The sequence below is a fragment of the Caretta caretta genome, chromosome 8 (assembly GCF_965140235.1).
Source record: "Caretta caretta isolate rCarCar2 chromosome 8, rCarCar1.hap1, whole genome shotgun sequence".
Taxonomy (NCBI): Eukaryota; Metazoa; Chordata; order Testudines; family Cheloniidae; genus Caretta; species Caretta caretta.
The window spans coordinates 93,918,809-93,933,998 of record NC_134213.1 but is presented as its reverse complement, the minus strand read 5'-3'; positions in this window follow the sequence as shown (position 1 = coordinate 93,933,998).

Genomic DNA, 15,190 nt, shown 5'->3' with positions numbered 1-15,190 from the left:
TCAAGAAACATGGATTTCTTCCTGGGTTTTCTGCGTTTGGTGATAAGGTGCTGCACACATAACAAGGGAAAGGATCACACACGGATAATACAAAGTATGCAAGAGTCCGTTAGTCAAGATTCAATGTAAAGGATGTACAAGGTCCAGATACTCATGTTTCATGTCTGGTCACGTAGGCTTGAGGCAGAGATCACTGCACTCTTGCCAGAGAATTTGTGACTTACACAGCTGCCAGTAGGGAGGTTCTGTGGTGAGGGCCAAATTACCATGTTGATTGATCTGTGCTGGAGAGTAAGATGTTCCTGAGCAAGAGGCAAAATTTTGCCTCCTCCCTGATTGCAGAATGAGTCTCTCTTTCAGAAAGTGAAGGATTTCATTTAGAGGCAAAGATTTTTATTTTCTATTTATTTATTTATTTATTTATTTATTTTCCTTCCTAAATAAATAAATGCATTTAGGAAACCTCCTGTCCCCTCCATCCATTAATTTACTGCTCTGTTTGTTTCTCTTCATGGGTATTCCCCCAACCTCTCTGAAATTTGTCTTTTTTTTTTTTCTACAACCCTTGAATAATAAAGACCTATCTGGTGTGAGCCTCCCTCTCAGTTCTGCCCATGGAAGCCTCCTGTAGTCTCCTTGCACTAGCTGCAAATAGGACCTTTCAGGATGGATGGCTTTGAATACGGCAAAAGGAGCTGTGGGCTGGTGAAAGGGTCCTGGGAGCCAGATCTGGCCCATGGGTCACATGTTTGACACTCCTGGTTTAGACGCTGTCACAGTGGTTACATAAGCAAAATCTTATCCGTTGCTATTGCTTTTTCCAATGGTCTGGATTAGTACTGACTGGAGCTGAGAGTTGTCTTAGACCCTATTGGGTTTAGTCCTGGCACAGTGGCTATTCTGGCCATGACTGACGAGTTTTGATTGTAGTAGTAATAATAGTCACATGTAGCATAGACTTTCAGAAGGAGAAAGGGAAATTAGACCATCAAATCCCATTGCAAGTCAGTAGATATTTGGTGTTCTTTTTGCCTTTGAAAATCTTTCCAGGCACTTTCAGTTCAAGGGTCTCAAATATTTCCCAACTTTAATAGATTAAGGGTCAAATTTTCAAAAGCATCTTAATCTCCAGACTCTCCAATGAGGTGAGTATCATTTCCCCCATTTTTCTATATGGGTAAACTAAGGCTTTGTCTACACTAAAGGGAAAAGTTGAATAGCATAACTCAAATCAATGTAGCTTCGATCTGCTTACTGCAGGGTCCACACTACGCGATGTCAACGGGAGATGCTCTCCCGTCGACTCCCCTTATTCTTCTTGATCAGGTGGAGTACAGAAGTTGACATGAGAGCGAGATCGGTGGTTGGTTTAGCAGGTCTTCACTAGACCTGCTAAATCGACCACCAATGCATCGATTGGCACAGCATCGATCCTTGGGTAAGTGTAGACAAGCCCTAAGGCACAAAGAGTCAAAGTAACTTGCATAGGTACACGCTGAGTCATTGCTGCAACTAAAATTAGTACTTGGGCCTCCTGACTCTAGTCCTGTGTTTCATGATGCCTGTCTACTTGATTACAATAATCTCTCCCTAATAAAAGGGAAGGGCTGTTGAGCAATTACAGATATTAAGAATGTGCTCTGGAATGCTATCAGGTCTCTCAAATACCTTTTAACATGTATTTAATTCACTGGTTAGTTGCTTCATACTACTTTTCAATGGGGTTTTCTGAAGCTATCAAAGTCTGGCTTTAATCTTTTCTCTTTAGGACTTAAAAGACTTAGTAGTTGGGTTTCTACCCCCACCCGCAATGGAAAAATAAATTTTTAACTTGAACTTGAATTCACAGAGCTCTCTCAAACATTGAGTATCGATGTTGTTTCATTATTAAACCACTGTGCAGCTGTTACCATGGAAACAAAGCAACAAATATTTGGAGCTACGTAACACCTTCCACCAAAATTCCAGACAAGAATATTTTGGAAAGTGCTTCTGTCAATCAGGCCACTCCTGGTCATTGAATGAATGCTTTGTGTAGCTCTAGTGTACTCCTACTCCGACTTGAAAGGGTGGGACACTCCTCTCAGCTTTCTAAACAATGCTTGGGTTTACATTTACCAAAAGAAAAAGAAATTAATTACTTCAGCACTTTGTTCCCCAGTCTAAATGACAAGTATGAGATTTCAGGAATGTCCCAAATTTAAAGCGTAAAGTGTCTTTTACTTTAAAAAAAAAAATCTATGGGGAAATAGGGATTTATTTATTTCTTTATTTTTTAAACTGGCAACTTGCCGAATGATTTCACCTTGAACCCAACACAGTCAATTCAGAGATGAAAAGGAAACACTGAAAACTTGGCCAAAAGTTATTTTTATCTTACTACAATAACATGAGCCATCTATTTATTACCGGTGTGGAGGGATTTTTGAACTCTGCCAGGTAATTTTTACCTGAGGTGTCTCATTTGTCTATACAGTTGTAGGTGAGGGGAAAAGCGACTAAACACGACAGGAGTAGCTTTCTAAAATTTCAAATGATGGTATTGTCCGTCTTGGTCTGCACCCTTGTTTTCACCTGCAGACCAAAGTCACAACAGTTGAACTGTTTAAATGCCAGGAAGCTACTGGAATAGTTCACCGAAAGATCTAACAGATGAGGAGACCGCAAATAGACCAGTGATTCTGGTCCTCAGAAATCTTCTGAGTCTCACCATAGTGTTGCACTAAGTAGAACTAGGAGTAACTTCCCTGACTTAGTTGAACGCCATGGTGAATCAGACCCACTGTGCATCAAATCCTGTTGCTCTTCTGAGGTGGACTTTATAATAATGCATTACTCTAGGTAGCATCTTTCATATAAGGATCCTGAAGCAATGAAATGTTAGTTAATGAAGCACCTAGGAGGTGGGGTAAAACCCATAGGGTTGTCTGAGTATTTTATTTTATTTAAAATTCCAGTTGAACTTTTCTTCATTTCTCCACAATGAACACCTCCTCACCCACCAGTATTGTTTTAAACCAACTATGATATAGTCAAGAATTGTTCAAATCTTAAGCTTTTTAATTTCAACCAGCTCTAAAAGTCATTTTCAAATTCCAGAAAAGTTGGGATATCCCTGAGTGGTGGAATAGTCCTAAAAGCTTTGCTATCCCAATCCTTGGCTTAGCTGTAAAGTTCTGTTTTAGGTAACTGAAAATAGGACATGGCAGAATTAAATCTCTCTCCCAGCTAAAGGTTGTCTGTGGGTCAAATCCTAGCATGTGTCCTATCCTAAAGGAGCATATAATCAAGCTACTGCCCCCTTTTATAGAAGACACCTCTTTTGTTCTCTCAAAACCCAGCCCTTCCATGATGGAGGCTGCATTTTACCTCACAGTCCCTAATCAGCTTGAGGCAGATTCCTCTCCACCTGTGGCTGGATTAAGTACTTTGTTACTCCACATGCTGTTGTAAAGCCACTCGTGGAGTTACACTGGAGTAACTCTGTGGTAAATCCAGTCTGGATGTTAAATGACATTCTCTCTAAAGTACATCTGCTATTCCACACAGGGTATTATTTTTCAGTGTAATGATACAGCAAACCTGATTAGGCACTGGTTTGCTTACTTTAGATTTATTAATTAAAATATGCTACCTTTTTATCTGTTTGTTTTATAGAGATGCTTAAAAAGAAGGGAGTGTGGTGGGATTCAGAAGCCAGGGTTTAACAGGAGTTTGAGCCTAATTAGGCCACTGGGTGGCACCTGAAGGGGAGTTAGGAATAATTGGTGATCAAACCCAGGTGGCAAGGAGCTGGGCCTTCACAAAGGAGGGAGCACCGCGTAATGGGAAAAGGCCAGGCAAAAGACCCCTGAAAATAGTAGTTGGTAGTTTCCTCTCTTTGGCTAAGGGCAGAGAGATGCCTGAGGCCAGAGGTGGGTAGTCCTGAGGCAGTGACAGTAAAGTCTAAGCAGTGTTTAGACAGGGAGGCTGCAGGGAGAGAGGGAAGAACTCTGCAGTTGCTCTCTTTGCACTAGAAAATGGAGATTCCTGGAAGATTGGAGGAAGCTCCTGTGGCTGACTGTGACACTAGCAGGACCTGGACCTCTGGGATGAAGCCCTAGGAGATGCTGACTGTTACAAAGATTGCAGCAAGGGACTGAGGAAAAGGCCTGAAGAAAGGCTAACAGTAGGAAGGAATCTAGGAGGGCAAGGGCAAGGTGTATGATGGAGCAGACCATGGAAGCTCATCCTATGGTCACTGTATACAGCCGGTGTAGATGGAGGGCCTGGCTTCCTGTACCTGCCACTGGGAAAGTGGCACAAAGCCCTCCAATGTAAGGGGAGAAGGAGGAATTAGGACCCAGACAGAAGGACATAAGGACTGCTGGGTCCAGAGTTGGGGGTCAGAGACCTCACACAGAGTCTTGGAATTATTCATTGGACTTCCTCTTACTTTGGAAGGGGTAGCACTAAGCTGGACCCGGCCAAAGGGCTGAGTCCTGAAAACAGAGAGCTCACCAGAGGGCTGGAGTGGCCATCAGCAGAGAGCTCCAGACATAAGAGATGCACCAGCCCCAGCAACGAGAGGGTATGCCAGTGGTGATTCCACCCTTCTACAGGGTGCCTGTCTAAACCTCTTTGAACAGCCTAGGCATCCCTGACCGTTTAAAAATACAGCAGTGCAGCAGTACACTTTAAGATCCCTCTCTCGTTGTGAGCCAGGCACCTTTAAAAACTCCAGTCCCTCTCCAGTTTAAGATATGGGCTCATAACTTGTGCAGTAAACAGTCACGCATGCCAAATTAAAACAATTCATTATTACTACTGCCGCATAGCCTGCTTTTCTCGCTGCCTGCTGGTTTCATTCTCCATTGGCTTCTCCAAGCCCTTGCTAGACTCTCTCCTGACTGGCCAACTTGCCGCAACTTCTGCCTTTTAAAACAAGGAAGTGTGGCCGCCAAGTGCTCCCCAGTCTCATAGTTCCACCATTAACTAAAATTATGGACTCTGACTCTGAAACCAGCATGACTGTATTCCAGCCAATGCATTTGCATTTAAACCAGTGCCCCAGGAATCAAATCCCCATCTTCTAACTGCAGCCAGTACACTGGGTTATAAACACCATGCAGTTTGCTTTGTGACCCCCTCGCTTTCTAAAGAAGCTTTTTTTAAAAAAAAAATCACTAAAGTCACTTAACCAAGATGTTTAAACCTCAGACTGACGCAACTAATGTGTGCGTGTGTGTTGAGTGGGCAGAATACTAGGATACTTCCCCTTTACTTTTGTGTCTGAAGAGGGCTAGAGAATTCCCCCCTCCCACCAGAACCTGCCTATTTAGCTTCCGGAAAAAGCCAGAGGGGTTTGCTGCAGAGCAGCGAAAAATGCAATTTTCCCTTGGGGCTGAGCCTGCTCATTTAGCACTTTTCCTAATTTGTCTCCACTGGTCCTGGAGCGATACCGATGCAGTTTTCATTGCTGATATTTACCTGTTGCCTCATGGCCATAGGCCTGATTCTCTGTCGCTGCAAACGGATGGACGCTCTGTCATTTGACTTCAATGAGGGTGGGACTGGTCCCAACTGCCATTCCTACTAATATTGGCCCCCATCCGCCCAAACACTTAGCATGTGCTTAACTGTAAGCATACGAATAGTCTCATTGACTTCAATTGACTACTCATGCGTAAGTGTGTTCTTAATATTAAGTGTTTTGCTGGACTGGGGCCATTAGGAGCCAGATTCTCTTCTTGGTTATACATTTAAAGGTTTTTTCTTGGGGATGGTCACAAACTTCCCCTTAAAACTTTTTTTTCCAATGGAAAACTGGGTTTCTGACCAAATGGAAAATTTTTGCAAAAAGTGTCCTAGGAGGATGAAATACTTGTAATGGGGCAGGAGACGTAATTTTCAGACCAGCCCTAGGTCTTCCTTCATGTCACAAGAACAGAATATGACCCTAAAAAGTACAGAGGAGTGAGGGAGAACTTTAGCTGTGCTAACTGTAGCTGAATAGCCCTTATTAACTGGTAAGCTCTTTGGGGCAAGGGTATCTCTTGCTCTGTGCTTGTACCACACCTAGAACAGTGGGGTCGTGATCTATGACTGGGGCTCCTAGGTGCTACCGTAATACACATAATAAACTGTAGAAGAACACTACCAACACACTGCAGAAGCAAAAATTGAGCTCCTCTATACTTATGAAATTACAAGACATTGCGCTCTGGTGCAACACTTGGGCTTCAGAGAATGCATATGAGTGTCTGTCTTAACCATTGAACCCTTAAAGGTCCAATTAAAACCTCATGAAAAATTGTTCAGTGATGTTTTAATATGTAAAAAAAAAAAAATGCTTCATAGCTCAGCTTTATGAGCATGTATGGCCTCTAAGATTTCTGAAAACTTTAGTGTGTTTTTATGAATGTCATGTATTCTGGATTATTTAGCCAATTTGTGGGCTTTTTTTCCTCCCCTTCTCTAAGCTTTCACCATTGCTTATAACCCAAACCACAAATAAAGCATTAAAATTATTGATGTGAGCTAAGCAGGAGGGCAGTTGCCAAAAATAGCAGTATTCACTCGGGCTCATTCTATGTAGCTCTGGAAAAATTATTCCCAAAGCTGCAGCAAAGATCACATTTTTTCCTTTCTTCACTAATAGCAAAAATATTACCTTTCAAGTACTCTGTTATTCCTGCAGCTGGGGGATAACCAGGTTGGATGACGCTTGAGGTAGCTACATCAGCAAGGCCTGCCAATCCAGCCTTCTGGTAATAAATTGAGAGATTTATTAAGCCCCTCTCTCTTGCTCCCCATGCGTGTTTTTTTGTTTTTGTTTTTGTTTTTTGTATTGGCAGGAATAGATTTTCTTTCATGAGAAAGCAAACTATATAGATGAACGAATGAAATCCCTTATTTGACCTAACTGAGCTGTAGGAACTTTATTTCATGTTTTTTCCATTTAATGAGGTACATGAGAGCAACTTTAGTATGTGTTGGGTCTCCGTGTGATGGTGTATTTTTTTTTTTCAATAGACTTTTGTAGTCCAGCTTGCTATGAATGGGCCCGGAGATTCAGAAACCTCTGAGGATGGAAAAGAGGATCTTCTCTTTGTGATACCTTACCCTCACAAGTGCTACAGAAGGACTTGTTTACACTGGTTGGGAGGTATGATTCCCAGCGCCGGTAGACGGATGGGCACAAGCTCATAGCAGTATGGACGTTGCTGCATGGACAGTGACACAGCCTGAGCCACCCTGCCTTGTCCACACTGCTCTTTTTAGCATGCTAGCTCAAGCAGAGCTCATGTGAGTCTATTTGTGCTGGGAATCACACTTCCCAGCTGCAGTGTAGATAAACCCTGAGTGTGACAAGAATGAAGGTCTTAGGAATGATTCTCCAGCTCCTGCCAGCAGAGGCACTTCCCCAACCACCACAGCCCACATGGTGGGAGCTGCAAGAGTCATTATGCCTATCTAAGGGGAAGAGGAAGCATGAGTAAGAATGGCCCATGTTACACACAATACAGTACACACACCCCACTGTGCCCGGCCAACTCTTCTGGCTGGAGCAGAGGAGCTGTTACAGCCTCACCCTCTCCCCTCCTTCTGGACAGGCAGCATAGCTGACATTAGCCTTGGCCAGCCCTTGTATTCGGGGAGCGAGGCCCAATCTAACCCTAATAATAGCAAACCTTTCAAGACTCCTGTGAGCTGGGCAGCTGATATTTAAACTGAGGTACGGGGAGCAGTAGTGACTTGTGCAAGGTTACACAGTGAGTCACAGGCAGGGCTGGACACAGAACCCAGAAAGCCTTTTGTGGCAGGATGCATTTAGACCATAGGAGAGAGAAGTGGGATTGATGCAAAAGCAACAATAAGGAAGGGGGGAAAAAGACCATGCGGTGTGGAAGGGCTGGAGGGAAGAAAAGTAGAAAATACATACCAAAGTTTCCAAAAAGGCTTTCCTTAAAGGAAAAAGCAGCAAGGGGTGGACCTGGCATTTACAGTAGCCTCTTCCCCAATATGCACAGCTCTCATTGGTGAGGAGAGGCACGTTTTGCCTCCTGTGAGTCAGTGACAGGATGTTGTGGTGCTGGATAGTGCTACTTACCTGCACTGAGCCAAAGCACAAAGGCTCAGAGGAATAACTAGTGCCCCAAGTGAATTTAGGGAGGGAAGGCAGCCCAGGATTGGGAGCTGCGAGATCTGGATTCTATCCCCAGCTCTCCCTCCAATATTCTGTGTATCTCCTTGGACAAGTCACCAACCTTTTCTGTGCCTCTTGTCCCCCATCTGTAATATGGTGATTAAAATGCTCCTATATCTCCTAGGAAGGTTGGGATTTGCAGTACTTTGAGATCCTCAGACAGAAGGTGCAGTAGAAGTATAATTCATCTTCAATTGCCTTGCAATCAAACTATCATCTGCACTTACATTGATTAGGACCTCAATTTTAAGGTCTATTCCTTAAGTCCTCATGCTTCAGAGCTACTCATGCTTCATGATTACTAGCTAGGGTAAGGAAGAAATCTCCTACACTTGCAGAATTAGATTAGGGGTGTTGCTCTTAAGCATCAGCTGCTGTCAGAGACAGGGTACCAGAATTGATGGACATGAGCCTGTTCTGCTTTGGCAAGGCCTATGGACCTGATTCTTCTCCTGAAGGCAAATGGAGTTTTGCTGCTGACTTCAAAGAACCCTTTGGCTCATTGCTTGAACACAGCAATGTGTCCCTTCCTCAGTCACTGCCACATCCTGGGCACCATGTTTAGGGCTCTATACATGAGGCCGGTGATCCATTCTGCCCTATGAACTTACCCTTGGAGACAAGGAGCAACCAACAGAAAGGAGGGGAAGAATATACTCAATGGGGACCACAAAGGTTGCCGAAATGAGCACAAGGGAAATGGTGCAGCCTTGGAGCAAAGCCAAGCTTAAAAACCAAGAAGCCCAGCTGCAATAAAGGAGAAGTCCGAACCAGGGAGAGGGACCTGCCCCCGGGCTCTGTTGCCAGACAGCAAGGAACGAAACACATGCACATCATTGTTGTGGGAGTTTTTCTCTCATTAGATCAAAAGGACAACAGCACAGCAATCTGTTGCTTGGGAAGAAAATGTAGCAGAGAGGAGGAGGAGGAGGATACACATGTGGGCAGAAAGACACCTCTTGGAAAAACAACCGAGGAAAGATCCTGGGAGAAATATCTTGCAGAGTGGATCAGACACGTCATCATGCAGTAAAAGAAAGGAGAGAGTACAGGAGTGGGTGAGGGACAGGCACCTTACTGCATGTTGATTGCGGCACAGCCTGCATTAGTCCTTCCTTCATGCACCCACTCAAGTGCTAGGAGTCAGCTGTGACAAGCAAGATGTCACTTAATTGAACTGGCTACTTAGAGTGACAAAACTGCTGCCTCAAAACACTGCCTGACTAGCGACTAGAAACACTGAATAGCGACTAGATAGATGAAGGATGAAGAAACAATACTAAATTGGTGTTACAAGACTTAATTTGTCCTCCTTGCAGTTTTTCACTGTGCTGAGCTATAGCTGGTTTTTCTCTTGGGACTTAAAAACTCTTCTGCTTATTCCACCAGAGATTATAAACCCCATGCCTTATAGCTATTACTTTCTCAGGCTATATACATAAATCCTAGTAAATGTAATCCATAGCTATGGCCTCCTAGGACTTGGAGGCGCTGAATGATCTCCGTGTTCCTCTTAATTGCCATGAGACTTCACACCCAAGTTAAAATACACCCAAGAATTTAGCAATTTGACCCTTAACAGCTCAACAATGCCCCATTCGGTCTCAGTAATCCCAAACGTCTTAGGCAAAGGCTCTCATTGAGGGCCAGTGTCTCAAACAAATCTGAAGTTTGTAAAGCAAGCAGTCTGTTAGGCATTGGCCTAAAGCTGGGAGAAAGTTTGTAAAAAGCAGCAAATCCACTGTTTATTCCTGATCCATAGCTCAAATACCTTGTGTGCTTAACCTCAAATGTCTAAAAATAAATCTTCCTTTGCAAGAGACTACACATTAGCTCCTTCTTTCCTGAAATGCTTATTTTTCAGAAAGTTGGGGGCTGAATGGTTCAAATCCACTTCACTATGGAAACTCTTGCAACCCTAGCTATGGAATCAGTATTATGGCTTTGTAATACCGGTGAATATCAAAGACAGAGAGACAATCCAGGCTGATTTCCAGATTCCATGTTTTCAGTTAGAAAAAACCTCTCTTGACTTGTAAACTCAACACTTTTCATACAGATGTCTAGATACTGGGAATGCCTATGGAACGCCAGATGTTTGTTTTCATTGTTACTTCTCAGAGAATAGCCAGGCTTAAAGACTTGAGAAGCAGTTGAGCAAAAGCACCATGAAACATGAATGGGTAGGAAAATGGGACCATTTGCTAGATGGTGAACTTCTTTAGGAAAAATGTAGCCATGAGCCTTTGAGTCACAAAGTTTTTGAATTTGGCTCTGAACTCCCACCCCAGTTCAGAGTGTTCTGATCCAGGTTTTTGATTCAGCCCACAAGAGGGGTCGAGGCCACCTACCCTGTTTGGAACTGGATCTGAACTCCCCCAAACTTAAGCATATGTGAACCGGTAGCTTTGTTTTCAGGCGTAGCTCGGGTAAGAGGGGAAAAAATTGGAAGAGGAAAAGGTATTCACTAATTCAGCTTAGCAGAGCTTCATGCCTCTTGTGCTTTGCCAACAATATTCTTTTCCCACAGTTTGTTGGACTGACAAGTTTTTAATTACCTTTTGTTCCTTAAGAAGGTATTGCAGGCAGCCTGGCTGGGTAATATTTCTTTACATCTGTTCATGAGAGCTAGCAGAAGCAGGTCTATTTATTTCAGTTTCATTAATGGCAAACCAACCTCTCAAATGATCACAATATTTCTTTTCCCCCCAGCTCTAAACAGATGAAATTACTACTTAGAAAATTCCCCCGAACCTTTAAGGCTTTCAGTCACAGCAGAGCTCTTGCTTTTGCTAAATTGTATTATAAGCGCCTTTAATTACAGGGGATGCAGTCTGATGAGCACAGAAAAGGTTGAGTCCCAGAACACATGATAACCAGGGCAGGGAGAGGCTGGTAAGGTTGGTTGGGTATTTTTTTTGGTCGGGAAAGACGGGCTTTGCAGAGAAGATTAATAGTAAACAATGTTAATCTAACTAGATCTCTGACAGAAGACATCACATTCCTCTACCTACTCTCCTCAAGTTATTCAAATGTTAACCATTTCAGTTGTGAGTGTAGCTAAACAAAGGATAAGAAATGCCCTTCCTAGATGTCAGTGATGGAAAATGGATATATTATTTTTATCGTTGTTGTTTCACTGTTGCATTTGAAGGAACACAAGTTAATAATACACAGCGAGCCTCATTTGCCTCTAGCCTGCACTGGTTTTATCCTAGTGTAATTCTATTGACTTCAATTAAGGTATTCCCAACTTGGGCTCAATCCAAAGCCACTGGAAACACTCACACTGATTTCATTAGGTTTTGGATTGTTCCCTTTCTCAGCTGTAAGAGAGGAGAATTGGGCCTTGGTCTTGCAAATGGATTAGCCTTTCATTATGGCCAATTGAAAAGCAAAGCTGGGATGCCTTCCTTTGAATCCCTAAATCTGTGTTTTGTTTTCTAACCCCCTGAAGTGTGCATGTGTTTGTTTTTAAATAGGTCAGATCAAATATAGATTGGAGGGCGCTCTTTTTAAAGTCCCCGTCCAACTAACTATCGCAACAGTCTGGCATGACAATTCCATCTCTGACTCCCACTGTTAATGGTAAGGCTTTGGGCCTTTGGGTAGGCAGGCTATCCTTATCACCTTGGCAGACTTCCAGCTCCAAATAATAATCCATTAATGTCTGCCCTGTTGGCATTCTTGCCAAATACGAGGGATATCTTTTAAATAAACACTGGCAGTTCCCAGTCAGAGGCAAGAGAGAGGGAGTAGAGGAAAAACAATCCTTGACATTTCAGTGACTTTGCAGGGCTAGCTGACACCTGGTACTACCCTTATCTTGTGGTGGTTATGCAGAGCTGCAAAGCACGGCTTCTCCTGTTGGCTCTGTTGCCATCTTTAAATAGAACTGGAAAGGCTTATAATGATAGGAGTAACTTTTTTTTGGACATCCGCTATATTCTCCCCCCCGCCCCAGCTGGGGAGCCCTTATGTTAATATTAACATCTGTACTCCTGTTTTCCTCTGAAGTTCAGCAAACACAGCTTGGCAAAGCACAAGAGGCCTGAAGCTCTGCTAACAATATTTTTTTCCCCACAGTTTGTTGGACTGACAAGTTTTACAACACAGCTCTGCTTTTTGTGAGGCCCCTTTCCCACCTTCTGACTCCTTATCTGTTCATCCACCAAACCAAACAGCACGTATTGATCTGAATCATTAGGGCCTGCATGTCCAGTTTTCAGGGGGATTCTAAACCTTGCTGTTTCAGTTTGTTTTCCACCATTTCATTTAACAGGGCTGTAACCTGACTCTCAAGGACAACTTGAGGTTTATTTTTCCAGCTGTTGTATTTTGTTTGGTGGTAATAAAATGTCTTGTTTGGATATTTCATAATGTCAATACATGAACCGTTTCTAGTTTATGTTTTTTGCCGGGCAGTTGGAAATCCCGTTTCAGTTCCTATTAATTTGATTAGTGAACATTAAAACATTATTATTAGAAGAGTAATGAGGCCAAATCCTGAGGACCTTACCTGGGGGTTTGAAGCAGATTTCACTTATGCTTGTCTTACGCTGGTTCACTGATTTTTTTTCCCTTCCCCTCCTCCCCCCCTCCCCCCCCCCCGCCCCAAGGAGTTACTCTGGTGTATATTGAATGTAGGTCAAACATTGAGAAGCCCAACAGCATTTCCTAAGCCTTGCACTCAGTTTTCATCAGTCTGACGTCAGTCATGAATGAGTAAGGACTTGAAGTTTTGACCCACAGATATTAAATTTGCTATTGAATTCTATCCCATTTCTTTGGGTCTGATTCTGCAGCTACTCCATGCATAAAATACCCCTTGAGTTATGCCCTTTGTTTGCAACTTAGTATTTTATTTATATGCTTTCATCTGGGGTTTTAGTTTTTTAATTTGATTACTATGAAAAGTAGTGATAACTAGAGCTGGCAGAATTCATTTAAAAATGTTCATGGCAATATTGGTGGTTTTGTTTTTAAGCTTTTTTTTTTTTTTAATTATTTTTATTTTTACCAATTAAAGTTTTTCTCAGTTGTGGGAAATTGTCGGGGATCAGACAATAGTTATTCAATGATGGTAGACTTTGAGATTCCAAAAGTTAAAGCGTTATAACTGTTAAAATGCAAATTGTCAACACCCTATGTCAAAATTTTAGCCTTGAATCCAACTCTAATATGTTCTCAGGCAGCATTTTTCATATGTTGCCTGTCAGTAAATTTCTATGGTCCAAGGGAATATTTTTATTTTCTTTAGTCAATTTGTGTGTACAGTGAAATTGATATGATTAGGTTTGGAAGCATTAGATTTTTAATTAGTAAACAAGTCACCATCTACTCATCTGATTAAACATCCCATCAGATTAATAATATTAAAACTTTGTGGGTGTGTAATTAAGAAATGCAGATAGCCCCATGAGGAAAAAACAGGGGTTGCAGCATTCTAGACATTAAAATACAGATCGTTGGCCAGTGGAGGGAAGGGCAAATTTTGAAGCAGAGCTTCATTCGAAGTTCTTTATATTCTATTCCTGTGCTGTTCAGCGCACAGTGCTTGAACATTTGCATCTATTTTTAAGGAAGACCACTTTCTTGCTAATCATCAGCACTGGGGCCTTATATTTCATGTCTCCTCATAATCAAATGAAGAAATAGTGTTCAGATTGGTCCAACATAGATCCCTATTAATGTACTGTTAGTTTAACATGTTGCTCCACCCCTTCACAGCCCATATATGGTAAGCCCCAGATTCCTTCCTGTTCAGTTACTTAATGATGGGCCCAGTTAGTTTCAGTTTCTGAAACAACACCAAGCAGAGCAAAAGAGGGTAGAATGACTGACTGGAAACGTTCCCAAAAGACAGCAGATTAACGCACTAGCATACACGGATCCACCTACTGTGGAAAAGAGGCATCACTTACAAATCTCAACCACTCCACTCTTTGCAGATCCTGCCCAGATGTGTAAAGGCCTCTCTGAAATTGTCTGTACTTAAAAGGCGTTATGAGTAAGTGCTCAGTACTTATATTGTAACCTCTTCGGCAATCAGTTGTTGATTGAACCAAATTGGTTAAATATCCCTGGCAATGAAAGGTTCTTCCTTTTAAATGCTTAAATATTATTACCAGAACTTAAAGGGAGAGCAGAAGAAGAAGCCAAAAAATAATAATCGGAGACTAATTAAAATAGAACAATGCATTAACTAGTACATTTTGTGTGTGTGCATGCCCAAATGTCTATATATGATATAAAAGACAGGTACCTAATTTAGGGATTGAGTTCACAGCTCCTTGCTTCTCTGTTTGATGTATTGGATTACACTAAATTCTTATAGTTGGGACATGTCTTTCCTTCCAGGTATCCTGGTGGACAGGAGCTCTAAAAACAAATTGAACTTGTGCAGGCAATATAGAAAGACACAGCAGTAGCTGTGTGTGCTAATGGGGGCCCCTTGGCAGGCATATGTGGTGGGGAACAGCATTGCTCCTTCCCCCTATTTGCAGTGCTGACTTTGGTCTTAATCATAGGACTTTGGATCAGGATCCGTGAGGCTATGTCTGCACTACACGTTATTTCAGTATAACTTATGTCACACAAGGGTGTGGATTATTCACACCCCTGAGCAATGTAGATTATACTGACCAAAGAACCAGTGTGGACAGCACTATGTCGGCAGGAGAGCTTCTCGCACTGGCATAGCTGCTGTCTCTTGCAGAGTCAGGAATTAAGTCAACAGGAGAGCTTTCTCCCATTAGCTTAGAGCAGCAGTTGTCAAACTGTGGGTCGTGACCCCATTTTAATGGGGTCGCGAGGCCAGGCTTAGACTTGCTAGGGCCCAGGTCTGAAGCCAAAGCCTGAGGGTGGTGGGGCTCGGGTGGGCTCTGGCTTCAGTCCCCAATCCTGGAGTCCTGTAGTAATTTTTGTTGTCAGAAGGGAGTCACGGTGCAATGAAGTTTGAGAACCCCGGGCTTAGAGCATCTTCACCAGAAGTGCTACAGC